Raw genomic sequence first — 26,389 nt, forward strand, 5'->3', positions numbered from 1 at the left:
ATAGACGGCCTCATTTCATCCTTCTAACACCGTGTGGTGTGGGGTGAGTCCTATACTAATCCCATTTTACAACTTGGCAAACTGAGCCCAGAGAGGTCAATGTCCAAAGACACCTGGCTCATGTGGGATGGAACTGATATTCCACCCCAGAAATGTGTCCCCCTTGTCTAACCACTGCATGGCCCAGACTAGTAAGTGGCAGAGATGCCTTAATAGAGCAGGAATCCAGTCTGGCCCCAGAGGTACTGGGAGACCTTTGACCAGCACATCTTCTCTACAGGCCTCTGTTTCCTCATCTGTAAAGCACACAACACACTCGTGTCATGTCCACTTTCAGGGGTTCTTGGGGGGAAGCGGGTTGAGTCTTTAGGAAGCTTCTGGCTGGAGGGGGACTGCAGCCCCCAACCCAGGATAATGGGGGAAGCAAAGAATGGAAAATGAAGACACTGGGAGGAAGGGCAAGGACCAGAGTCTGACTCAGGCACTCACCATGAGGTCACTGTGCTGCCCTCCCCTCTTCCACTCCCCCTGCCTACCACGGCTTCCTCAGGGAGAAATGTCTCCATATCTGGCTCCTGGCTGCGCAAAGAATGGTGAGGGGCATTGGGCTGAGGTGGAAATGGCTCAAAACCCTGACTCAGGACTCACAATGGCCTTGTCATATTGGCAGGAATCATGCAAAGTGAATTTGACTAGGAATAAACGTCAATTCCAGCACTTGGGTCCAAAAAGCAAACTGCACATGGCCAGGATAGGAAGATGTGGCTTAGCACTGTTCATGGTGCTTAGGGGCTCAGCCCTGTGTGGCACATAAAAGCAAATGTGCCCAGAGGCCACATTACCTAGGGCATAGAACCTAGAAGGAGGGAGCTGATTGCTGCCTCCACCTCTGTACTCTTCAGAACCCCCTAAATGTTGCAGCTGGGATCCTTTACTGAAGGACAGGCATGGACTAGGTTGTGTCCAGTGGGTGTGGCCAGGCAGGAGAGACTTCACTTCGTGAGGGGCAATTGGAGGAGCTGGGTCACTCAGTTTGGAGAGGCAGCCTCAAGGGTCCTGGTCACTACCTCCTCCAGTGTTTGCAGGGCTGCCCTGAAAGGGCCGGAGGTGGGAGGAGCAGGAAACTATGTGGGCTGGGACCCTCTATGTATAGGTGTCTGGTACTGAAGGAAGCTGGGAGCTCTGCCTGAGTATGTGCTTGTTCCTAGTCCTAGTTTCTGGGAAAGAGAAGGGATATCTAGGAAGACATGTATTGCATCCATCCACCCATCCATCCACCCACCCACCCACTCATCCACCTATCCACTCTCCTACCCACGTGTCTGTCCATCCATCTACCCATTCATCCACCCACTGACCTACCTATCCACCAACCCACCCACATATCCACTCACTTAGTCATCCATCCATTCAACCCACCCACCCACCTGTTTATCCATCCCTATCCATCTATTTATCCATCTAATATTTATCAAGACTTTGTACTAGCCTGGGGAGAGTGATGAAAATTGGCACCACCTCTGCCCTCACAAAGCACACCGTTGAGCTGGAGTGAAGACTAAACAAGCAATAACACCTAGAAGGCAAGCACCTGACTGTGGAGGTGGAGAGGCGGCTTTCTGAGGAGGACTTTAGTTGTCAGTCAGCTAGGAGGGTGGGTGACATGATCTTGGGCTCTGTCAGTAGGAAGGGGCAGGTCATATGGGGGCCCTGACCTCAAGCTGTCGTTGGCCTTACAGACCCTGATTCCTAGCCCTGGAGGCCATCCAGAGCATCTCATCCAGGGAGCCGAGAGGTCCTTCCACCACCCCGCTGGGGTCCAGCACAGCTGGGCCAGGAGAAGGGTGGTGCATCACTCCTGCGAGTCGAAGGCGAGATAGTGTGTGAATGGGGCCTGGACTGCCCAATTCCCTCTACCAAAGCAACTAGAACCTTCTTCTGCATTAGGTGATGGGTACCTGCGTGAGCTGTCATTTGAGGACAGGGTTCCAGAGCACAAACAAATTGGAGCCCCTGGTGCTCTCAGCTGGCATCTGTGGATTTGGCCTGCCTGGCGGGCCAGGCCAATCAGAGAAGAGAATGCCCTATTGGGCACAGTGATTGGGGCTCTGGCATGGTCACATGACATGAGACAAGCCAATAAGCATGGATCCTGACATTCTGCTTGGCGTCTCCTGGGCGGTACTTCCTGCTTTGTGCTGGGATTGGGGCCATGCAGCTGTAAGTCCAGAGCTACTGCAGGCCTTTTGCCACTGTGGGGAACCCAGCCTAGGATGAAGCACAGGAATGGAAACAGCTGAAAGAAGCAAGACACAGGGTCCTGACCACATCTTTTGGAGCCTGGATCCAACCTTGCCTGGATCTGCAACCACTACTGAGCTTTTCATGTACTTGGTGCCAATATATTCCATGTCTCCATTTTTAAAAGTAAATTTGAGTTGGATGTCCTTTTGCAACTAAAACAATCCTGACCTATATATTCTTTGGCATTGTCCCTGTAGAGAAAACTGAGACCCACAGAGGGAAAGTGACTTGCTCAAAGTCATCCAGTGAACTGGTAACAGACCCAGCCAGAAGTCTCCTGCCTGTAGCCAGCACTCGCTTCCCACGGTTTCCCATGCTTTAACCTGGACAGTATGGCTTCTGGGAAGCATAAGCCAGGAGGGGGCAAGGAACCCCCTGCTTGGGCAGGGAAGGGTGAGCCAGTTCTTCCACCCCTCCAGCAGGGGTCCTGTCTCTGCCATGGCAGCACCTGTGGGCAAGGAGGGAGCCAGCACAGTCAGAAATGAGCTCAGTGGTGAAGGCGTCTTCCCACCACTGCAGAACCCAGAGCTCCATATCGGAGGTGTGTCAGTGCCCAGCTTATGCTGAAATTCAGCTATTCATGGAGCCGCAGAGTTCCAGGGGGTCCCTTGGCATCTATGGTAGGTGGACTGGGAGAAGAACGACTACACTTTACGTCTTTTTTTAAAAAAGTTTTCCTTGAATGGTTTTGCTTGAAAAATAAATAGGGGTTCAATTCTAATACATTGGGCTTGGGTCTACAGCCATTTTACAGAGAGGAAAACTGAGGCTCCAAGCAGTCAGAACTTTGCCAAGGACTTCCAAGAGGGCAATACTGGCTCTGGGATTCTGATTTTCTCTCCCCTCCCACAGCCTTGGTGCGCTGGCTCGCCGTGTGACAAAGGCAAGACCTCAGGCCCCCTTTGAGCTTCTGTGGGATGAGGTGGTCTCTAGGAGTGCACCAGGCTCACTCTCTGCATCCCCGGCCGCCTCCTGGGTTCTTCTGTCCTCATGGTTACCTTTAATGAAACAAGAAGTCATTTCTGTCTTTACAGAAAGGACAGATGAATCAGAGGGCTGTTCAGCAAAGGGACTAATGCACTTCCCCAGCTGACTTCGTCATTCCTTTGTGCCTTGAATGAAATTCCTCTCCAGTACATGCCTTTCAGAAAAAAAGAGAACACGGTGCAAAGAATCCAGAGAGATGGATTGACCCTGATAATATCAAAGACTTAATTTCTGAGCTCATTCCTAAGCTGTCAGGGGTCTGGAAGACTTTCTGGAAGCCATAAATAATGCATTTTAATAAGGGGGACTTTGATTCCTCTCTGGGGGCTGAAACTGTATTGTGATTCGGGTGGCAACTTGTCAGGACGCCAACGTGGGGTTTCTCTGGCACTTATTAAGGGATTACATATTTTGGGCATGTTCAGGTCTTCATGGTCTAGTGGAAAACCATCCTGCCAAAAATGTTTTTGACCTAAGGAAATGGACTTTTAGTGGAAAACAACCCCCCTCTCTGTCTCAAGTTCATTGTTTATGAGTTTCACCCTGAATTTGATCGAAAGTGATTTTTTAATTATTTTCACCATTCCTTTGGCGTTGTGGCGGCTGTATGACTCAAAGATGACTCCAGTTTCCTACCTCATGGAGCCCCATGTCTAAGTTCACTGTGGATACTGGAATTCTGGTGTCCTGGGGACTGTAGAAACCCTGTCTTAGACAAACTTCAGGCTGAGTTCTGTCTGGACCAGGTTTAATCTGAGAGAAAACTCGGAAGACCCGGGTTCTAGCCTTTGCCATGAATTTGCTGTGTGATCTTGGGCAAGTCATTTAACATTTCTGGGCCACATCTCCTCCTCTGTGAAATAAGAACCTTAAGTCCAGGGACTCTGTGGATTGATGTTTTTTGAGGTTTGGAGAAGAGGCCGTTTTCTCTCCTATAAAATGGGGATAGTGACACTCTTCTCCACACAAGAGGTGCTTGGTTCCTTTTCAAATCAACAAATATTTGTTGAATGCCAGCTGTATGTGCCGGATCCTGCTGCAGAAACTGAAGACAGAGCCACAAACAAGGCAGACTGAGCTTATAGCTGCCCCCAAAACCATAGGGCTTATGTGCTCATTCCAACATTTGTATGTTTCTTTATTCTATAAAGGATGAAGAACAAAAATATAGGTAACCTTGGTAGACATTGCTATTTAGCTAACCAATACCCATCTCCCCCTCTTCTCAGTAATAGGGCTCTGATTTTGTTCAGAGCTACCTATGCCCAGGTAAAAACATTTCTCAGCCTCCCTTGCAGCTAGAAGTGGACGTGGGACACAGTTGTAGCCAATGAATTCTAAGCAGATGTTGTTGAGAGAGGCTTCCGGGAAACTCATTTTGTTGTTTGTTCCCTGGCAATTATTTCCCTTTCTGCCTGGGTTGTGGATGTGATGGCTGGAACTCTGTAGCTGCCTTATGAGCATGAGAAAGGGGCACACCTGAAATAAGGTAGAGGAGGGTGGAATGGAGCCCAAGTACTTGGGAATAGTGTAGAGTAGGTGTCTAGGTCTGGTCTGTATACCTCCTGGCTTCTAGTTCTATCATGTTTTAAGCCACTGTTATTTAGGTTTTCTATGCTATGCACCCCGCAGACATGCAATGGCAAACAAAAACTTCAGGGAAAGGCAAAATAAAAATCTAACTAGAAATCAAGTCTGGGAAGGCCGTAGGAATGCACCCACATGGGTCACAGAGTTCTGCATAGCTTTACAAGCTGACCTGCAAATTTGGCTTTGAGCCTCCTAGTGGCCAAGTAAAGGAGGAAAGGCCAACACGGATTTCATTCTCATCATCCCCAAAAAGGAGGTGTTGGGCCAGGCACAGTGGCTCATGCCTGTAATCCCAGCATTTTGGGAGGCTAAGGCAGGTGGATCACCCTGGCCCTGGCCAACATGGTGAAACCCTGCCTCTACTAAAAATATAAAAATTAGCCGGGCGCAGTGGTGTGCGCCTATAATCCTAGCTACTCGGGAGGATGAGGCAGGAGAATTGCTTGAAACGAGGAGGCTGAGGCAGGAGAATTGCTTGAACCCAGGAGGAGGAGGTTGTGGTGAGTGGAGATCGCACCACTGCACTCCAGCCTGGGTGACAGAGTGAGACTCCGTCTCAAAAAAAAAAAAAAAAAAAAAAAAAAGGAGGTGTTGAAAATAGAGTTTCAGAGTTTCAGTTTTTCCTAGTACTTAGTCATGCTACATCACAAACAGGATTTTCCCCAGTGTCTGGGCCCAGTACCCGGCAGAGAGTGGGCCCTGATCAATGTTTGTTAGGTGCTATTGTTGACTCTTCTGTTTATGTGGAATGTAAGTGGCCCCTCAAAACCCCCTTTGGATAAACCAAACTAATTTGAAGTACTTTTGTCATTGTGCATCCTCTATGTGCCCTTCCCACTGCAGGAACCACTTTCAGAGGTACATTATCAAACTGGGCCTCCTTCTACACCCCAATTCCTGTCCCCGCCAAAGGCATGCAGCCCACTGTCCAAGGCTCTGGGTCTGTCTCCCTCCCACCTCCCCTGGCCAGCTTTGTCAGTTACCCCTCTCCTGGGTCTCTCTCTCTCTCTCTCTACTGGCTTCTTCACTCAGCCTTTAAACACGTGTGAACAACATGCATCAGAAACATAAAGCCCTCCCTCACTTCCTTTCCCCATCCTGTTTCTTTTTCCCATTCACCACCAAATTTGCTAAATGAGTCCTCTATACTTGCTGCCTCAGCTTCCATGCCTCCCACTTTTTGGATTCATCGCCAAACTCAGAGAGGACTATTTGCAGGCCTTATCCTGCTTGAACTTCATTCATTCATTCATTATGCAAATCTCACTGACCACTTACTATAGGCCAGGCACCTTCTAGGCATGGGGACACAACAATGAACAGAAAAGACACGTGGAGCTGCTTCGAGCTGCTAAATCGCCCAGTATTTACGCTATGGAGAGAAATAACTCAGGGCAGAGGATGCAGAGTGCTGTGGGGAGGCAGGGGTGTTGTATGAGGTAGCTAGGGAAGACCTGTCTTTTCTGCTCATTGTTGGGATGGAGCTTTGCAAAATCTCCAGTGCCCACTGTCAGTGCAAAGTCCTGCAGGTGTAAATATGCTTGGCTTGTTTACAGAATAGTGAGGAGGGCAGCGTGGCTGAAACACAGTAGGGAGAGAGTAGGGGAATATGAAGTTGGAGAGGTGGGGTGGGAGGTGGCAGGTCTTCAGGGTATTGAAGGTGGCGGTGAGGACTTTCGGGCTTACTCTAAGGGAGGTGGGAGCCACAGGGGTTGTGGGTTGTGGAGTGGAGGAGGAGTGTGACTTGGCTTAGGTTTTGCTAGGCTCCCTCTGGCTGCTGTGGGAGGACTGAGTGCAAGGAGTGAGGGAGGAAGCAGGAGGCTGAAGCTGCTTGAGGGGCTGGTGGTGTTGACTCAGGTGGGAGGTGGTGCTGGTGAGGGCGGCTCTGGATGCACTGTGAAGACAGCACCCAGGGCTCAGCGGTATTCCACGCAGGTACCCAGCCCTCCTTCTGGAAACCCTCTCTGCGTTCATCTCCTGCCTTTCTCTGACCACTCCCTCTGCTCACCGAGTCTCCATCAGGTGTCCACATCCCCAGGGCCCTGTCCTCGGTTCCTTCTCCACCCTCAGCTCCTCCTCCCCTCATCACCTCAGTAGCGCAGTCATCAACACCTGTCTGCTCCTCCCCTCTCCCTCCCTCCCAATTCCCTTACCTCCTTCCCACTCTGGCCTTACATAATCAGCCCCCCCCCCGCCTCCTCCTTGGCCTCCCTGCCTCCAGTCTCCTCCTGCCAACCTGTTCTGACCCACAGTTCACCCTGTAACTCAGCACCATCCTTTAAAGCCCTCCAGTGTTCCCCACCCCACCACCAGCCTGCAAGCGAAAGTCTGAACTCTGCCACTTGGCACTGAGCCGCCCTCACCCACCTCCAGCTCTGCCTGCAGCCTCACGCATCTACCACTCTCCATTCCTAGGACGCAGCACTCGCCCCCCACCCCTGTGTCCTCAGTGCACTGCTCTCTTGGCCTGGAATGTTCTTTTGCATCTTGCCCACCTGCAAACTGACTCACCCTTGAAAGAGAATCACTTAGGATGCTTTTGGCTACAATAATCCGTCCACCAAGGACATTCATTTTTATCTTAAAGTAGCCTGGAGATGAGGGGGCAGACAAAGACATCAGGGACCCAGACTTTGCCGTCCTCCCACGCGGCTTCCCCGGTGTGTTGACTTTCCCCTTTGGGATGGTGCTTCATGGCCCCAAAATGGCTGTGAAAGCACCAGACGTTGTAAAGCCAAAGCAGGAAGTGGGAGCGCAGGTTACAAAGGGGCTTTCTTTGGATGTGCTTCTCTGTTATCAGGGAGGACATGTTTTCCCAGAAGCCTCCAGCAGACTTCCCCTGATGTCACATGGTCACCCCTTGTCCCATTGCAGACAAATGATTATGGGCGTCATGATTGGCATGGACAATCATCATTTATTCCCTAGGACTATGCATTTTAGCCCCACAGGAAGAAGGAGTGACTGTTGCATTGGACACCAAGCAAGTTTCTTGTGTGAAGCCTGCTCAAAGGCCCCCTCCCCTGTGACACCTTCCCCCTCCCCTGGAGTGTCCCGAGCCTGAACCCAGGGCTTAGCATTTCACAGCCCTTATCTCACAAATGTATCCCTTAGCACTGTCGCCCCCATTTTACAGAGGAGGAAACTGAGGGTCACAGCTGGAAAGGATGGAAGCATACGTCGGGGGTCAGAAGGGAGAGGGGACTGCCTGGGGTCTCCCACTGAATTTCTGCTGGAGACAGGTTGGCCAATAGAACCTTCTGCAGTGATGAAAATGTTCCATGCTGCGCTGTTTGATATGGTAGACTAGCCATATGGCCACTGAGCACGTGGAATGTAGCTAGTGCAACTGAGGAGTGGGTTTTAAATTTAAACAGCCATATGTGGCTGGCGACCCTGTGTTGGCTGGTGCAATGTTAGAGCCAGTACTGGAACTCTCAGTTCTTCAGTTGTAGCCCAAAGGTCCAGACCCCAGGCTGCAGGCAGAAGGTGGCCAGGCAGCAGACAGATAGATGGCTTTAAAATGTGTGAATGGAGTTTGCCACACCTTGGCCCTGGAGGGGGAGCCCCGACTGGGAACCTGTCACGAGAAGTGCAATTATGGTCTTGGAAAGGGCTTGGCAGGGTTGGGAAATCATTCACCCACCCAGTCATCTACTGGAAATCATTCACCCTGAGAAAGAATGAGAAACAATGCCCTAGCAATTTGTTCTGTTCAGATGCATTTGCCCGTGGAGCCCACTCCACCCAAGTGGCAGGTAGTGGGCCCTAGCCTCCCACCTAAGACTCAAACTAGTCCATCAAGGCCTGGGCTCTGGGAGTTGGGGCAGGGTGGAAGTCGAAAGGCAACATCCAGGCAGCCCCCTTTTATTACTGGAGGGGAAACTGAGGCCCAGGTAGGGACATGCCAGTGATAGAGGAGGTAGTACTTTAACCCATATGACATAGGGCTGGACACCTGTCAGAGTCCTCGTGTGGCCTCTTCAGCACCCAAGCCCGTCCTCACCCCACTATGCAGTGATCATGACATACTGAAGGTGACTATCTTTACCTTAGCTCTACCATGAGCGAGCACTGCTTGGCCTGAACAAGGAGGCACAGTCTCATTTCTTTTGTCAGAGTGATGGAGCCATAGTAAGTGTCTAAGCCAATCACTGCATGAGGACAGTCACCCTGAGGCAAAGCCAACATCCAAAGGGCTGTAGAGGAGAAAGAGTTGTAGAGAGACGAAGTTGGAGCCTTGATCAAACCATGCCTGAAACCATCTACTTTTGGAATGTTCTGTTATGTGATCTAATAAATTCCCCTTATAGTTTGGACTAGTTAAAATGGGTCTTCTGTGACTTGTCACGAAAGGCATCCTTCCTGATGTAATATCTGACATCCATTCTGTCATCTACTCCACAAATTCTCCTAAGATAGTAGCGACTATTCCTAAACTATCGATGAAGAAGTCCAAAAAGTGACAGAGGTGTACCCCAGGTCACTCAGTCCATCAGGGGAAGAGGAACTGAAAAATAGCAACTGTGCTAGATCCTATCATTTTACTCCATTTTCACAAATGTCTGTGAGTCAGAAATTAGTGCCCTTTTTTACAGACAACAAAGAATACTGAGACTCAGAGATGAGAGGGGAGCTGCCCTACTTTGCATGATATTCCGGCAGGAGCAATGGGACCAGTTATTCTGAGCCCCAGTTTAGAGGGATTAAAGAGCTCTGACAGTCACTTTTTTGCATGAGCTCCAACCAGCCAGTGTGAGTGTGACTGCTTTTAATTCCTTCTCTTGATCTTAAAGGACTTGGATCTAAGAAGCTGGATGGGTGTTTTTCTTTTCTTTTCTTTTCTTTTTTTTTTTTTGAGATGAAATCCCACTCTGTAGCCCAGGCTGGAGTGCAGTGGCGTGATCTCAGCTCACTGCAACCTCTGCCTCCCAGGTCCAAGTGATTCTCTTGCCTCAGCCTCCTGAGTAGGTGGGATTACACGCGGCTGCCATCAACCCTGGCTAATTTTTTTGTATTTTTAGTAAAGATGGGGTTTCGCCATGTTGGCCTGGCTGGTCTCAAATTGCTTACCTCAGGTGATCTGCCTGCCTCGGCCTCCCAAAGTGCTGGGATTACAGGCATGAGCCACTGCGCCTGGCTGATGGGTGCTTTTCAATTGCAGCTGGATTTAGGTAGCTGTATCAGCAATTGCCATGTAACAAAACATCCCCCAAATCAGTAACAATAATTAAAAACAAAGTTAGAAAATAACCATCATTTATTGTTTACAAGTTCAGGTCTGCTGGTTGGTTCTTCTCATTGTCTTGAGGAAATGGGAATTCATTGAAGAGATAGTGGGAGAGCACAGAATCACTGGGGTCAGTTCAGAAGGTGGCCAGAAGATCCAGGTTAGCTGATGATGGACAAACTCTCCTCCACTGTGACACCAACTCTGAGTGCACTTCTAAGAATTGCTCACATGTGTGGGCACCAAGAGACACGTAAGCCTGCTTTCTCTGTCTGTAGCGGCTAAATCCGAAGACATCTGCATTAGTTAGCTATTGTTACATGACAAAACAACCCAAAACTTGCTTGCTTAAAACATAAACATTTTTGGGAGGCTGAGGCAGGCGGATCACGAGGTCAGGAGATCCAGACCATCTTGGCTAACACGATGAAACCCTTTCTCTTCTACAAATACAAAAAAAATAGCTGGGCGTGGTGGCGGATGCCTGTAGTCCCAGCTACTCAGGAGGCTGAGGCAGGAGAATGGCGTGAACCCAGGAGGCGGAGCTTGCAGTGAGCTGAGATCGCGCCACTGCACTCCAGCCTGGGCGACAGGGCGAGACTCCATCTCAAAAAAACAAACAAACAAACAAACAAACAAAAACAACCACTTTTGTTATTATGCTTGAATCTGTGGCTCATCTGGGCAGTTCTGTGGTAGGTATACTTTGGAATAACCATACAGCTATTAAAATGAATGAACTTGAGCTACCAAGGTCAGCATAGATAAATCTCAAAAAATACAACACTGAGCCTGACTAAGCAAGGTGCAACTGATACCTCTGTATAAAATGCAAAATCAGTCAAAATAATACTGTGTGTAATTCACAGATACATGTCTACAGAGAGCAAAGGGACAGAAAAGTGAGGGGCTCAATCAGCACTGAATCTGGCATTATGTTTACAAAAAAGGGACCAGTCTGCAGCGCTCTCTGGGGAGCTGGCAGGGACCATGTGGCCTCCCTCCAGCCTTCCTCAGTCTTCTGAAGCCTGTGGGTGGCTCTCTCAAGACCTAGAGTGCTGGGCTGGACATCTGGCCAGCTCAGCCCATATCCATGCCTGCATGGAGCTGCCATAGGGCAGAAAGCAGGGAGCTGGAGCCTTGGACTTCCATGGTGGGAGGGGAGTACCTCTTTCTGCCAAGAGGACCCCTAGAATGGCAAAGGGGAGATTCTGAGAGACATCTGGGGGCTTGAAGGGAGAGATTGGATGCTGCCAGCTAAAAATCACAGCCTTTCCCTTACCTAGATCAAATCCCCCTTTACTCTTCATATGCTCCTCCCTCAGGGCAACTCGGGGGGTCTCCTTCTCTCTGAAGCCCTCTGGGATTTGCATTCTGATTCAGTACCTCCCTCTCTGGGGCTTTTCCAGAGCTTCTTTCCTTCGATTCCTCTCTTAGGGTTTCAAGAAACTTTAGCTGTGCAGCACACATGAAATCTATTGTAAACAGAATGTGGAAGAATGTAAGGGCTGAAAGACGATCTGGAGAGAAAGGACAGGTGGCTGGAAGGAAGGATAGAAGCAGGCGGGCACCTCCATGAGGCTGAAGAGGCTGTGGCTTCACCCACCTGTATGCGCCCCCCACAGCTGCAGCACCCAGCAGGCCCTCAGTGAATTTTTTTGACTGGCTGGCTATGGAATTCCTTAGGGAAGATGGTGATAACGACAGTTCCCTGGTTTTCCTCCACGTTGACAATGACTGTCAATCAACTTTGTGTCTTTGGACACTTTCCCTGGAGATTGCAGGTCTTGGCTGCAAGGGGGCCCCTCTCCCCAGCAGCTTCCTTCTCTACACACCGCATCTGTCTCCCTCCTCTCGCTTTCAGGTATACTCAGGTGTTCGCTGTGTCCACCCAGTCTTCCCGCTGCCACCCTCGCTGCTCAGGTTGCTTCCCTAGGAGCAGAGCCTGAGACAGGGGTTGGGTGCCTGTGGTTACTGATGGAGAGAAGCAGGTGAGGTGGAGGATGACACCAAGCAAGCATGAGGGTGCAGGAGAAGTCTAGACTCAGCCTGACCTCACGAGGGGTGCTGGGGGGTAAATGGCACCGCGGAGCTGAAGTCCAGTCCTACAGGATATTGTAACAGCTGCAGGCAGCCCTGGGGGTGCGGGTGGGATGATACATAAAGCTTCGTGGTATTTCCAGGTGCTTGTGGGTGCTTCTCCAGTAAAGCGTGGCTGTGAGTCAATGGTGGAGACCTTGGCAATGGCTGAGGGATGGGTGTACCTCCTGACAAGGGGGATCTGGGCTTGGCACCAACACCACCTGCTGCCTTCCCCAGCCCAGCCACTCCCATACTCCTTGGGGACCTGGGCTAGACTTCTGTCCTAGTGCTGTGCATAGCTGGGCCACTAAGTTTCTTGGAGACCCCAATTTGTTTTCAATAGAAAGAGAGCCTTAGATGAGGGGAGAAGCCATTGATGTGAGTCCATTGTGCACCTGGGGCCCACAACCCTGCAGGTCCATGGTCAACGGCTCTTGGCAGTGGAGTCCCTGCTTCCAGAACACGGGCTCTCCAGCTCCCCATGACCCACACTAGCCCATTCCCTTCATTTATGGCAACTGTTGGGCCCCTGTGGACCTCGGAGTTTTCAGCTTCCTCTGGGAGTCTTTGATCTCTAAAGACCGTTGGGCTCAGACATTGTGTTTCTGTGCTTCGAGTGAGGATCTCTTTACTGAGCACCTACTGTGCGTGGCACTGCAGCCTGCTGCTTTATGTCCAAAGGTGGCAAGTGACTCTCTGCCTTTGCCTGCACAAAGCTTCCACTTGCTGGGAGCAGGTGGCAGTAACAGAGGCACACAGATTTGGGAAGTTATGTCAAGGAACTATTTATAGAATCTTCCACACCCTGGAGACCCTTGGAGCCCAGACCTCTGTCCTGAACCCCAGGCTTCTGTATCCAGTGGCTTCCTTGCATCTTCTTTGGGATGTGCCATGAACACCCCAGACCCAGCACACCCAGGCTGAGCTCAGGAGGGAGGCTGGGGGAACTTGGCTGCATGGGGTCCACTCCTGCCACAGTGCGCTGCGTGTTTCTGGGCTGCTGGCTCCTCCCCTGACCCCAGGCCTTGTGGAGACTGTGGCCAGATAGTACCCCCAACTCCTGGCCTGTGGTGGCTTAGTGGGGATATGGAACCTGACCCAAGCGAGGCCAGAGAGGAGCCCTCCTAGGAAGGGGAGTGTGTGAGTGACTCGCAGAAGGCCTGGAAGCGGGTGCAGGACCACAGCGGGAAACAGAGGCCCACTTGAACTGGAAGGGCACGGGCTGGGGTGGGGAGGGGAGATATTCAATCAGGGGACTATTTCCAGAGAAAAGGGCACAGTGTCTAGAGCCCATTGTGCAGGACGTCAGGACTCAGGGCTGGTGGCCACAAGGGTACTCCTCCTGGGCCTGAGGAGCCAGGAGAGAGGAAGACAGGAACAGAGAAGAGGGCTGTGAGACAGACGCTCTAGCCAGGGGTTCTCTTCCTCTTCCAGGGACTCTACGCAGAAAATATCTTTCCCTGCTCTGAGCTTTGTGGCATTTCTTAATTCCTCTTTCAGGCCCGTGTCTGTGTGTGTATGTGCATGTGTGTGTGTGTGCATGTGCACGTGTGTGTGTGCATGTGTGTGTGAGTGTGCATGTGTGTGTATGTGCGTGTGCGCGTGTGTGTGCATGCGCCTGGGTGTGCACATGTACACATCGGTGGACTGCCACATGCATGTGTCTACAGGAATGTGTCATGGAAGGAGCTGCTCTGTGGTCCGGGCAGGAGGTGGTGGTGGTTTGGCCCGATGGTTGTGGTGGAGACCAAAAGCTGGGGATGGGTCCCTGAGAGATGGAGAAGAACCTAGGGGTTTGGCGGTGGGTTGGATGTGGGGCCAGAGAGTGGCTGGTCAGGACAGTGCCCAGGCATCTGTCTCGGGGCCCTGGCTGACTTGCAGCTGAGCAGGTGAGGGTGTAGAGGGAGCAGGGCATCCCCCGGCTGTCCCCTGGGCCTGCCCCACAGGGAAAAGGATGGCCCTGGACCCAGACTACAGCAGAAAGGCACCGGGCCTTCAAGGCAGCCTGGAAGGAAGGTGCTATCCTCTCTCCAGAGGTGGGTGCCAGGGGCAGCGGCCTGTCCAGGGCCTGCAGTCAGGCCTCAAAGAAGGAACTATACCAGCCCCCTCGGCTGCTGCCCCAGCCTAGGAACCCGGGGACCCTGGGTGAGTCAGGAGCCAGCCCCCTCCCTCTGCCCCAGGAGGCCCTGAGTAGGAGAGGAGGGCCCTGGGGTGGCTGAGCACCCCCAACCCTGAGACTCGCGGCCAGTGCCTCACCTCTTCCCTGCCACCTCTCCTCAGATCGCATCCAGGGAGGAGCTCAGCACTGTTCCTGCCACCGGCCCAGGGCTGTCCCACCGGGCTGGGGCAGGCAGCCCACCTCAGCCAGCAACCTCCTTGTCACACACACTCACCCACAAAACATACTCGCAACTCAAACCCACATTCTCTCTCATAACCCTCACACACAGGCACACACATCCACACAACTCACACACACACCCACACCCACACTCATAACTCACATCCAGAGTCCATCTCACAACCCTCACACCAACACAATTCTCACACTGTCTCACACACACACTTACACCCCCCACACACAACTCATCCAGAGTTCATCTCACAACCCTCACACACACACAACTCTCACACACTGTCACACACACACTCACACACTCAGACCCACACTCACATCCAGAGTCTATCTCACAGCCCTCACACCCACACAACTCTCACACACTCACACACACCCCCCCCACAACTCTCACTCACACACACACCCCACAACTCTCTCTCACACACACAACCCTCACACCCACACAACTCTCACACACACACTCACACCCCACACACACTCACAACTCACATCCAGTCTATCTCACAACCCTCACACCCACACAATTCTCACACACACTCTGACACACACTCACATACCCACACCCACACTCACCACTCTCACACCCACATTCTCACAACCCTCATACACAGGTGCATACACCCACACAGCTCTCACACACACAGACTCACACTCTCACACACACACTCTCACATACACTCTCACACACTCACAACTCTCATCCCACATTCTCTCACAACCCTCACATCCTCACACCCACACAACTCTCATATACTCACACTCACACACACACTCTCAACACAGTCCCATGTTCTCACACATGCTCGGAGGCTCACAGCCTCCCATACTCATGCTTCCTCACTGGGCCGCACCCTGGGCTCCCCTGTTGCCCCACTGGCCCCCTGTGCACACACTGCACAGTCACACTCATGAGCATGCACACTCACTCATGCACTGCCTCATGGCCGCATCCTTAGAGGCTGGGGTCACACACAGCTGCACACTGGCTGAGCTCCCTCAGGTGCACACCCTGCTGCTCCGACCCATGCATTTCACACACGAGTTTACGCAATTCCAAGTGCAAATCATTCACATGCACCTTCACTCTGGAGTTTTCACCAGAACCCTCAGGCCCCTGTGGCAGGGCGCTGTCTGCCTCCCTGGGTAGCCTGGGACACCGAGAGCCACCTGAGGTGACTGCAGTGTTTGTCCCCCCATCTCTGCAGGGCTGTATTGGGCTGGGGGAGGAGAGGGGCCTGTGACCAAGAGTGTAGGGCCGGCCCATGGGGGTGAGATGGGAGAGCACTGGGGAGCTGCTCCAAACCCACGAAGGGAGAGCTTTGTCCAGGTCAAAGCTGTCTGGGCATGAGAGAGAGCTTCCCATCACAGGAGGTATGCAAGCACTGGCCAAACCACTCTCTGATAGAGAAGGCGTGGAGGGGCCTCCAGACTGCCTTAGGGGTAGATGGGGTTGGAGGGAGAGTCCTGCAGAAGCCTCCGGCCAGACACCCTGGGAGCCAGAGGTGGGGGTAGAGGAGATGGGCCAGGGCAGAGGGGGCAGGAGAGGGTGAGCGGGGGCAGGTAAGGGTGGGGCCGGCAGTCCCGGAGGGTGGGGGCTGTCTCGCCGTGGCTGCCATAACTCAGCCGGGATGGACAGTTTCCTTTCTCCTGCTTGATTTACTGCCTGCTTTGGAGGGGTGAGGCCCATTCTTTGAACTTCAAAGGGAGCAGTGAGTGCAGCCACACTGGGGTGACAGCCTGCTGAGCTCGGGGGTCCGTCTCCTGGTCCCCCGGAGAGGCCTCGGGTCCTGGGTTTATGGACACGCACCAAGCCTTGCCAAGCCTCCATCCTCTCATCTGTAAAATGTGGTCCTAGCTCCCAGCCCCTGAGAGGACAAGATTTACCTCCATGGCCTGTTTTAAATGCCAAGGGCTGTGACACCCAGAAACCTGTTCTAATTTCTTAGTCTAGGAAGCTCTGATCAGGACACGGAGGGACCTGTTACTTCTCCTGATTTTAGGTTTGCTTACGTATTTCTTCTACCCATGATTCCTTTATCATCTTCACAAAGTCAGAAATGAAGGGAAGAATTCATATTTTTTTCTTTCCCTATTTTGCAGGTGGGTTAATTGAGGCCCAGAGACATTAGGCCCGCCTCCTAATCACCCAGAGAGGCCTCTAGCCCCGTCGCTAGTCTCTGCCTGAAACGGCCCCAGGTCCTGTGCACACAGGGATGGGAGCCAGGCAACATTTGTCTGCTGTTTTTCATCCCTTTTGCTGAAGGACGGGCTGGCTGGGCTTTGCCACTGAGCCCCATGTAACCACAGCCACCTTCCCCATCTCTGGGCCTCAGTTTCCTTGTCTGTAAAAAGGGGCTGTACATTCATGCTCTGAAACTGTTATTTGGAAAGAACGCCAAGCCCCATACTGGCAGCTGTGGTGCTTGGGTCAGGCCTGCAGATGTATTTTCCTTGTCCTGTGTTACATAAAACATCAGGGCAGGTGTTGACGTTCAAATGTAGGAGGTTTCCCATACAAATTTGGGTTTCCACCTTCTCTTGAAGAATTAGAAACTTTGGTTGTACTGGTGATCCCAAGCTGCTAACCTCAGGCTGGAGCTGGGGGCATTGCCCCACTAAGGAGGAGGACGTGTCTCCCACACCACACCCCTTTTGAGCCAGGGCCCTCATTAATGTGCTCTGCCTGGCCCCTAAGCTGCCTGTGTTTGTGACTCCCAGCTCGTCTGAACTAACCTTCTTGGACTCCCTGCTCTGTTTCTCACCTGCCGTGTGACCTTGGGCAAGTCACTTAGCTTCTCTGAGCCTCGGAGTGGACTAAAGTATGTGATGCCTGGAGCGGGCTCAGCACAGGCCTCTTGGCATTTCGTCTGTGCTCAGGAGGCGTCATGGCTGACTGCTGTTGAGCTCGGTGGGGACAGAGGAAGGAGAGCTCTGCCCTGCCCTCCTGCATGGCATCAGATGGAGGCAGTGGGCTAAGGGGAGCAGCTCAGGCTGTGAAGCCAGAGGGACCAGCAAGTAGAACCCTGGGAAATCAGAGACCCAAAGAGGTGCCATTGAGGAGGGAGGCTGGGCACTGAGAGAGCTGCTGGGAGGCCAGGAAAGGGGGATAGTGTGAGAATGACCCTGCCTGAAGGGGGACAAAGAGGAGCTGGTCAGACCGCAGCTCATCTGGGAGGGGGCGCAGGGGTGGCAGGGTGGCTGGCAGAGGGCAGAGGAAGCCACCAATGCCCTCCGACCACACGGTGGGGATGGGACCCATGGAGGCTCTTGAGCTGGGGGCACCTCTGCTCTCCAAAGTCAACAGAGATGCAAAAGTATGCAGTCACCTGGCGCCTCTCCTCAGAGGTTCCGGGGCCCATGGACAGACCAGTGCCAGGGGAGGGCGGGTCTGGGTCTTTAAACCTGCCCACCCTGGATGTGAAGCTGTCCCTGCCCAGGTGAGTCAGCCAGGACTTTGGGTCTCAGCTTCACCTCCATGTGGCCCTGGTAGATTCCCTTGCACCCCTGAAGCCTTGGTTTCCACATCCATAAAACTCAGGGATGAACCACTTGGTCTAGAAGTTTCCTTCAGTGTAGGCAAGTTCTGGTTCTTCATCTTCAAGGGTGAATGTGTTCCTTAGAGGAGGGGTATGGGGGCAACTGCCTTCAGTCCCCTGCTGGTGAGTGGTGAGCGTACAGCCAGAGCTGAGGTTCTATTTGTGTGTCTGGTAGGGGGAGGGGTGGCAAGGGCATTCTAGGGAGAGGGAACCCTCCCAATCCATCTATCGGTGCTGCCACTAGGCAGAAATACACAAAGACAGAATATTTGTTAAGCGTTTACTATGTGCTGGGTTTTGTGTGGGGCCCCACAGAGCAGACACCTCAGACAGAAATGCACCAACTGCCTCGTGTCCCCAAATGTGGCAGCCAAGGGCCTCCCCAGCTCGCCCAGAGAAGGGAGCTGGTTGTACCAGAAGGAAACCCTCAGTTGGGAATGTGTGCTGTCTTTTAGAAATGATTTGGGGGCCATAAATTTTCAGTGGCAAAGCAACCCTCAGACTTTTCATAACGCTGAAGAGTTTAGACTTGTCTCGAGGGGTAACAATTTCACCCAAGTAGTGCACCAGCTCCAACTATTTGTTATTGCAAAGGTTGATTTTTTTCCCCTTAAGGTGGAATCTTCAGATTTCATGCTGTGCTTTAACTTGTTTTATTTCACCCGGAACACAAATAAAAATAGCCCAAAAGATGTATGGATCGACTTGAGAGAAGTTTCTTCCTTCCTCCTGGTGTGGAGGGAGGACGGAATGTTGAGTGTTCACATGTCCTGGGCCTTGCTCTGGGCGCGTGAGAGCCCCTGGCAGCCTCTGCCCAGGGCTGGGTGGGGTCGTAAGGACCCCTCTAACTGGTTGCATCCTCAGGACAGCTCCCCCACAACTTAGCCATTTTACAGTGAGGAACGAAGACTCAGAGGCATCTGGCAATCCATCCACAGTCTCACCGCTGGGCATTTTGGGAGCCAAGGTTTAAACTTAGGTCTTTGTGACTTTAAAGCTTGTGTCCGTTTTGGGGCAAATCTCTTGAATCTCGACTCAGCACTCACCATCTGAAGCCACGCTCACCCTCTCTCCAGCTGAAGTGGGAACTCTTGAGTGTGAACAAGATTGCAGGGGGAGAGGATGTTTAGCATAGTAGGTTCCAGGGCTGATTTGAAGTCTCCTTAAGCACCGTGGAAGCCCCGTTTCCATGCCAACAGCTGCTCTGTGCCACTTACAGGCATTTATATCTACTCGCTAAAGCAGGCCCTTAAAGAATGCCAAAGGGAGCACTTTGGGCTCAGAAGCAGCTCATTTGCATTCTTTTTGCATATTCAGTAATTTTTCTGGATTCTCCCAAAATGGGCCAGCTGACACAGTGAATGTGTTGTCTCTAGGGCCTGACTTAACAGGATAAAAGGTCTCAAAATTGTGCTGTTTGTTGTCAGAAGGGAGGGTCTGCGGCTGCTGAGCTTTGTGGGAGGTAGGGGGTCTGTGGCTAAGCCCTGGCTTCTGCAGGCTGCCCCAGGACAGGGCATGCAGGCAGACACAGGGCTCAATGGGGTGGGGAGCAGATTCTAGCTCAGTCAGCCAGAATGTTCTCTAAGCAGAGCTGTTGAGATGAAAATCTTCGACTTTTGTGAGCACCACGAGGTGCTTTATGTATGTTATGGTGCGTTCTCCCATGAGTGAGACGTGGTTGTCCTATTCCACAGATGAAGAAGGGAAGTCACTTGCTTCATGGCCAGGGAAGGGCTCCAGCAAGACATGGGCTCCTGAAAGTGACAGTGTGTGAAGGCCCAGAGAGGCACAGGACCTGGTGAGCTGAGCGGGGGGAGAAGGCATTCCAGGGTGAGGACGGAGGTGTGGAGGGGATGTATTCACTATCACAAAGAACCACCAACAGGGGACCTTAAACAAGAGAAAGGGTTGCTTTCTCCTGCAGCCTCTCTCCTTGCTTGTAGATACCGTCTTCTCCCCGGGTCCTCACACGGTCTTTCCTCTGGGCGTCTGTGTTCTAATCTCCTCTTCTTATAAGAACACCAATCAGCTTGGATTAGGGCCCACCCTAAGGACCTCATTTCACCATAATTACCTCTTTAAGGCCTGTTTGAGATATAGTTTCCATTCTGAGATACTGGGGGTTAGGACCTCAGTATGTGGATTTTGGAGGGTGACACAATGCACCCAAAGCAGTGGAAATTGTCATGTGGGTGTTGGTGGGAACACTGAGGAGGGAAGGAAGATGTAAGACAGTGGGTGGGGGAGAGCTTGGTTCTGGGAGCCTTGCCTGACAAGCTGAGGATTTGGTCCTCTCCTCCTGTGTGATGGACACATGCCATAGTCCCCATGGCAGGGAGTTTCAGGATGAAAAGGACGTTGGAAGTCAACTAGGCTGATGCCAGCTGGGTTGGACTGGGTCGGGGGTACCAGGGGAGGCAGCTGTCTTTCCAGGAGCAGCACACTCAAGTGTCGGGTTTTCTCTGAACAGGCCAGGTTTCTGGGGGCTTAGGGGCCCTCCAGTCTGGCAAAAGTAACCAGTCTTGCTCAGGGTGCAAGAACAACATCTGACTCATCTCCATGTTCCCAGCCTGTCACAGCACGGAGCCTGGCACGGAAGAGGCACTGATTGGTGTCAGTCAAAAACCGGATGTCGGTCAGGACACTGGCTCTGAGCAGCAGGTGGCTTCTGTTGGTTATACTTCTTGTCAGCTTAAAAAATGTGTTTTTTAGCCTGGGCTCCCAGCTAAACACAGAGCCTGAGGCAAGGGTTTAGGACTTGGCAGTTTATTTTGAGGCACAATCCCAAGGACAAGGAGGATTGAGGGGAGTGAGATGGAAGCCCCCAAAGCCAGTACAAGGGGGCATTATTGAGCCAGTCACTGCTGTGGGCAATGAGGGCTCAAGCCTGCTGGGGGCCCTCTGTGGAGTGTGTCAGGTGCCTCTGGATTGTCCTCCCAGGGTGGAGGTTAAGTCCTTATGGAGTGGAGCGTCCCTTCCCTCCCCGCACTTCTGGTTTGCCCATGTGTCAGCATGGCTCTGGGGGAAAGTACCCTGTCCCATGTGGTGGCTTCAGCAGGCCCATGAGAGATCATCAGGGCTGGGATGTGAGGCACTCTAGGTTGATCCTATGCAGAACTGGTTGTTGCAGACACAGCTGGAGGGCAGGCATGGCCCAGCACATGTGAGGTGGGAGACAAGAGATGTCAGATACATTTTCCAAGCTGGCAGGAAGTATAACTAATGGAAGCCACCTGTCACTCGGAGCCAATGTCCTGGCTGACATTTGGTTTTTCACAGACACTAATGGGTGTCTCTTCCATGCCAGGCTTCGTGCTGTGCCACTCTGGGCACGTGGATCTGAGTCAGATGTTGTTATTGTATCCTGAGCTCTGGACGTCAGTTAAGGGGACCATTGCCATCCTCATCGAGGAGTGCTGGGAAGAGGCCTGTGTAGACTACAGGGCAGGCACAGAGCAGGGACTTGCCATTTCTGCCTGGGGTGGATATGGGGTGGTTAGGGTCCCCCCATATCAATTGTGGATCTTAGTTACAATCACCCAAAAGTGGCTCTGGTTTGGGCAGAGAGAAAGGTTTGGGTGGTTGTGGCAGCTGCTGCTGCTGATCTACCCTGCACCTGTTCTCCTCCCCTCCTGCCTGGGGGAGGGAAGTGTCACCCATGGATCAGAACCCTGGAGGCTGTGAAGGCGTGCTCTAGGCAGAATGGAGGCATCCAGGCAAAGGAGCACGAACTAAGGCCCCTGTGGGCACCTGCTAGACCCCAGATCTGAAATCTGGGGTGCTGCCATTCTTCCTGGGCACACAGATAAGCACATCCCTCAGGCTGACCTGCAGTTAGGGACTGAGTTCTGGCCCCTGGGCTGTGGATGGAAGTAATGCCTGCCATTTTGAGGTCTGGCCCAGAAAAGGCGACCTCCTCCTGCAGACAGTCTGTCTCCACTCACTGGCTGGAAGATGCCAGGGTGCCCTCCAAGCCGCACAGTGAAGACACTGGTGCACAACATGGAAGGAATCTCAGTCCTGGAGTGACTGCGTGAAGCTGAGCCCCTTGGCCAAGCCTCCTTGAACTACAACAAGAGCGAGAAATAGACCTTCATGGTGATGAGCTGCTGAGATTTGGGGCTGTTAGCTGTCTCCAACCAATACAAAAATTGGTAATCTGAAATGGGCATTACCAGAAGAACCTGTAAAGTGTGGCATTGGCTGTGGAGTGACAGTGTGGAAATTGATATTAGAGGCTGTGTAATATGGCAGTCCACGTTATGAAGTGGCAAAGTATTTGGGAGAACAGTTGCTTATGATAGCTGGGAAGACAGAGCATACCAGCATTGAGCCTGTAGCTCCAGGGGAAATGGTTGGAAGGAATTAACAGATTAGTGTGTCTTGGCTACCATGAGCTGCATTTGGCAAGGTCTTACAGGAAAGAGATGAGCTCAGGAGAGTCACAGCTGGTTTGAAACAGAAACAAAAGGGAACAGAAAGAGGGGCTTTTCAGGGTTGGAAAATTAAGCACATCTGGAACTGAAACAGTAGGCAATAAGAGTGAGAGACACTTCAGACTGCAGTGAAGATTAGAAGAAGGATGTGACATTTCCACTCAATTACATAGCCTTGAGATTGTCGTTATTATGTTGGGAGGAAAAGGCAAGGAAGCAGGGAAAAAATAAATGGGGCTGGACAATTAAGCCTAGGAAAGAACCACGGGTATGATCATTGCCTGGCACATAGGACTGACAGGAGGCGAATAGATCAGAAAGTTAGCTATGGAGGGAATTGCACTGATAAGGACACAATGATCCTGGACTAAGAAGAGTCTTTGACTGAAACTTAAAGTACCCTTGGGGTCCCCTACTATCCACAAGCAGGAAGTAGGTTCCGAAAATTCTGTGGCATCTGAGGAGGGAACTCCACTGCACTCCCACATCAGAGGCTGCCGTGGAGGAAAATTAACAAGGAAGAGCTCATAAAGGGTGAACTCGGGTCAGGGGGGAATGGAGAAAATTTTATTTTATTTTATTACTTTTTTTGAGATAGAGTCTCCCTTTGTCACTCAGGCTGGAGTGCAGTGGCTCGATCTCGGTTCACTGCAACCTCCGCCTCCTGGGTTCAAGTGATTCTCTTGCCTCAGCCTCCCGAGTGGCTGGGATTACAGGTGCACACCACCAACCCCAGCTAATTTTTATATTTTTAGTACAGACGGGGTTTCACCATGTATTGGCCAGGCTGGTCTCGAACTCCTGGCTGCAAATGACCCATCTGCTTCAGCCTCCCAAAGTGCTAGGATTGCAGGTATGAGCCACTGCGCCCAGCTGGACAAGAGGTTTTCTTTTTATTATTATTATTATTATTATTATTATTATTATTATTATTATTATTATACTTTAAGTTTTAGGGTACATGTGCACAACGTGCAGGTTTGTTACATATGTATGCATGTGCCATGTTGGTGTGCTGCACCCATTAACTCATCATTTAGCATTAGGTATATCTCCTAATGCTATCCCTCCCCGCTCCCCCCACCCTACAACAGTCCCTGGTGTGTGATGTTCCGACAAGGGGTTTTCTAAGAGAGCAGAGCCAGAGTCTAGTCAGGGGACACCCTTGGCCGCCAGGGTAGAGAAATCTCTCAGTCCCTGCCCGTGTGCAATGGACTCTGCACAATGGACTGCTTGCCGTTGAGTGGTTGCCATTCCTTTCTCTTCGGAATGGGAGTTTTTACTGAGGTTATCTTATCCCTGCCTCACCATCACACTGTGTGTGTGTGTGTGTATGTGTATGTGTGTATGCACGTGTGAGTGTAAGGGGATGATGAACACATTTTCTCTATAGTTCACAGGCCACCAGACCATGCGGTGGCTGGATGAGTTTTGGGTTGTATCCCTTGGGGAGAGGATGAGCTTTATCTATGTGTGGGAAGGAGGGCCTCATGGGTATGTGGTGGCAAAGGTGGACTGTGGCAGAGACTGCTAGTGGAGAGCAATATCCATGTCACCTCCTTTCCTCCTGGGTACTGCATGAGGCCACATTCCCTGCTCCTAGCAGTTAGCAGGGGTCATGTGATTGAATTATGGCCAAAGCAATGTGAGCAGAAGGGACACACACCACCTCCAGGCCTGGCCTCCAAAACCCTGCATTCTCCTCCCCATGTTCTCTGTTTTCATTTGCCAGCTGGAGGATGCCAAGGTAAACTTGGTAGCCACATGTCAAAGATGGAGGTGCACAAAATGGGAGGAACCTAGATCCCTGAATGACTTTGTGGAGCTGAGCCCCTGGGCCACCCTGCATTGGATGTGACATGAGTGAGAAATAAACCTTTGGAGTTTCAATCCACTGTGATCTGGGGGATCTTTGTTACAGGATTAATTTATTTTGACGCATACACACTTCTCTTGGCCCCCTCCAAGCCTGGATGCTCTTTAAAAGTCTTGTTAATCTTCTGTGGAAAACTTGTGGCTGGTCCTGTTGCTCATAGAGCAGTTACAAACCCTTATTGCAGCCCACAGGGCCCAGTGCCAGCCCTCTCCTATCTTTCCAGCCCTTTCTTCTTGCCCTCTCCCTCTTGTTGTCTGTTCTCTGGTTATGCTGGCTTGCTTTCTCTCCTTCAAATATCCCACGCTGTCTTCTCCCTCAGCATTTCCCTTCTGTTCCTTCTGCCTGGAATTCTCCTCTTGCACTGTGTTGTCAGGGTCACCCCTAGTATCCTTCAGATCTTACCTCAAATGTCACTTCCTCAGGGAAGATTCCCAGTACCCTCAGGTGGATCGAGATCCCCCCATGTGGATCTTAGTTACGATCACCCAGAAATGGCTCTGGCTTGGGCAGAGAGAAAGGTTTGGGCAGTTGTGGCAGCTATTGCTGCTGCTGATCTACCCTGCATCCATTCCCCTCCTTCCTTCTTCCTAACAGACACCAGTTTAGTTCAGAGGAATGATATGTCCTTGAAGCTCCTTCCCCAGATGCCCTTCTAGCTACAGGTGGCCACCAGACCCAGTTCTGTCTAGAGGGATGTGACACTGTGCTTGGTGGGTTCCTAAAAGGCTATTGTTTCCTAAAAAGGCTGGCACAGGCCTTTCCCTCTCTACCCTCCCATCTTCTCGCTGCCCGCATGAGGATGAAAGCCACATACTAAGGATGGAGGACCAGGAGCTGGAAAGAGCCTGTGATCTAGATGACAGCCACAAGCAGCTGCCCCAGCCCTGGCCTGCCAACCTCCAGGGAAGGCCAAAACCCTATCTGGCAAAGCATGGAAACAGAGTTGTCTTTGTCCATTTTTTGTTGCTTATAACAGAATATCTGAAACTGGTCAATTTATAAAGAAAAGGAATTTATTTCCTACAGTTCTTGAGGCTGAGAAGTCCAAGGTCAAGGGGCTGCATCTAGCGAGGGCCTTCTTGCTGCTGGGGGCTCTCTGCAGAGTCCCAGAGTGGTGCAAGGCATCATATGGTGAGGAGGCTGAGTGTGCCAGCTCAGGTCTCTCTTTCTCTTCTTAGAAAGCCACTTGTCCCACCCCTATGATAACCCATTAAGCCATTAACTCATTAATCCATGAGTAGATTCATCTACTCCTGAGGACAGAGCTCTCAGGGCCCAATCACCTCTTAAAGGCCCCATCTCTCAATACTGCCATATTGGGGATTAATTTCAACATGATTTTTGGCAGGGCCAATATTTCTGTTTTTCATCCTCAAACATATACAGAGCCCCTACAATGTGTCAGGCCCAGGGCCGTGTGTTGGAGACACACCGCTGAGCCAAATCGACCATGATTCTGCCCTCCTGGGGCAGACAGTCTTGGGAGGAGACCAGATGTCACACACACACATGCATGCACACACACACGCACACACACACGCATGCACACGCAGGTACACACACACACACAAGAAGTTACAACCTCTGGAGGTGTGGGGAGGGCTATGAAGATAGTGAAATGGTGCAGAGAGAGACAGTAACCGGAGACTTGCTGTAGGTCGGGGAGAGAGGTGCAGAGCAGGGCCAGGGAGTCTTCTGGTGCAGGCGACACTAGCTCAAACAGGGAGGTTGGGGAGTGTGAAGCAGGGTCACTGTGCACCATTCAATCCCAGGGGAGGACTCTAAACACCTCGCCCACTGCACTTTGAGTTGTGTTAATTTATCACTTGCATGAGTCCAGTGAGACAACACTCACCTATGTTACACAAACCAGACTTGTTAATTAGAGATAGGTAGCAAGGGACAGCAGAGCCTAGGATTCAGGGTGAGCTGGTCCCCCAGGCTCGGGAAAGCTGCCCTGGGTGGATGGAGTCTTGTCTGCATGTGCCC

The 26,389-nt window shown here is 51.7% G+C and overlaps 1 long non-coding RNA gene across 2 annotated transcripts in view; it reads left to right on the forward strand.

Moving 5' to 3' along the window:
• Positions 1 to 26,389, forward strand: part of LOC109026185 (uncharacterized) — a 95,865-nt gene that overhangs the window by 17,662 nt on the left and 51,814 nt on the right. The window contains exon 2 of one of the 2 annotated variants that reach the window (XR_008677957.2): positions 19,783 to 19,886. The exons of the other annotated variant lie outside the window; for it this stretch is intronic. This is a non-coding gene — a long non-coding RNA (uncharacterized lncRNA). The remainder of the gene's footprint in view (positions 1 to 19,782; positions 19,887 to 26,389) is intronic. 2 annotated transcript variants of the gene reach the window in all.

This window comes from Gorilla gorilla, chromosome 2 (assembly GCF_029281585.2).
Source record: "Gorilla gorilla gorilla isolate KB3781 chromosome 2, NHGRI_mGorGor1-v2.1_pri, whole genome shotgun sequence".
In the NCBI taxonomy this organism is placed as follows: Eukaryota; Metazoa; Chordata; class Mammalia; order Primates; family Hominidae; genus Gorilla; species Gorilla gorilla.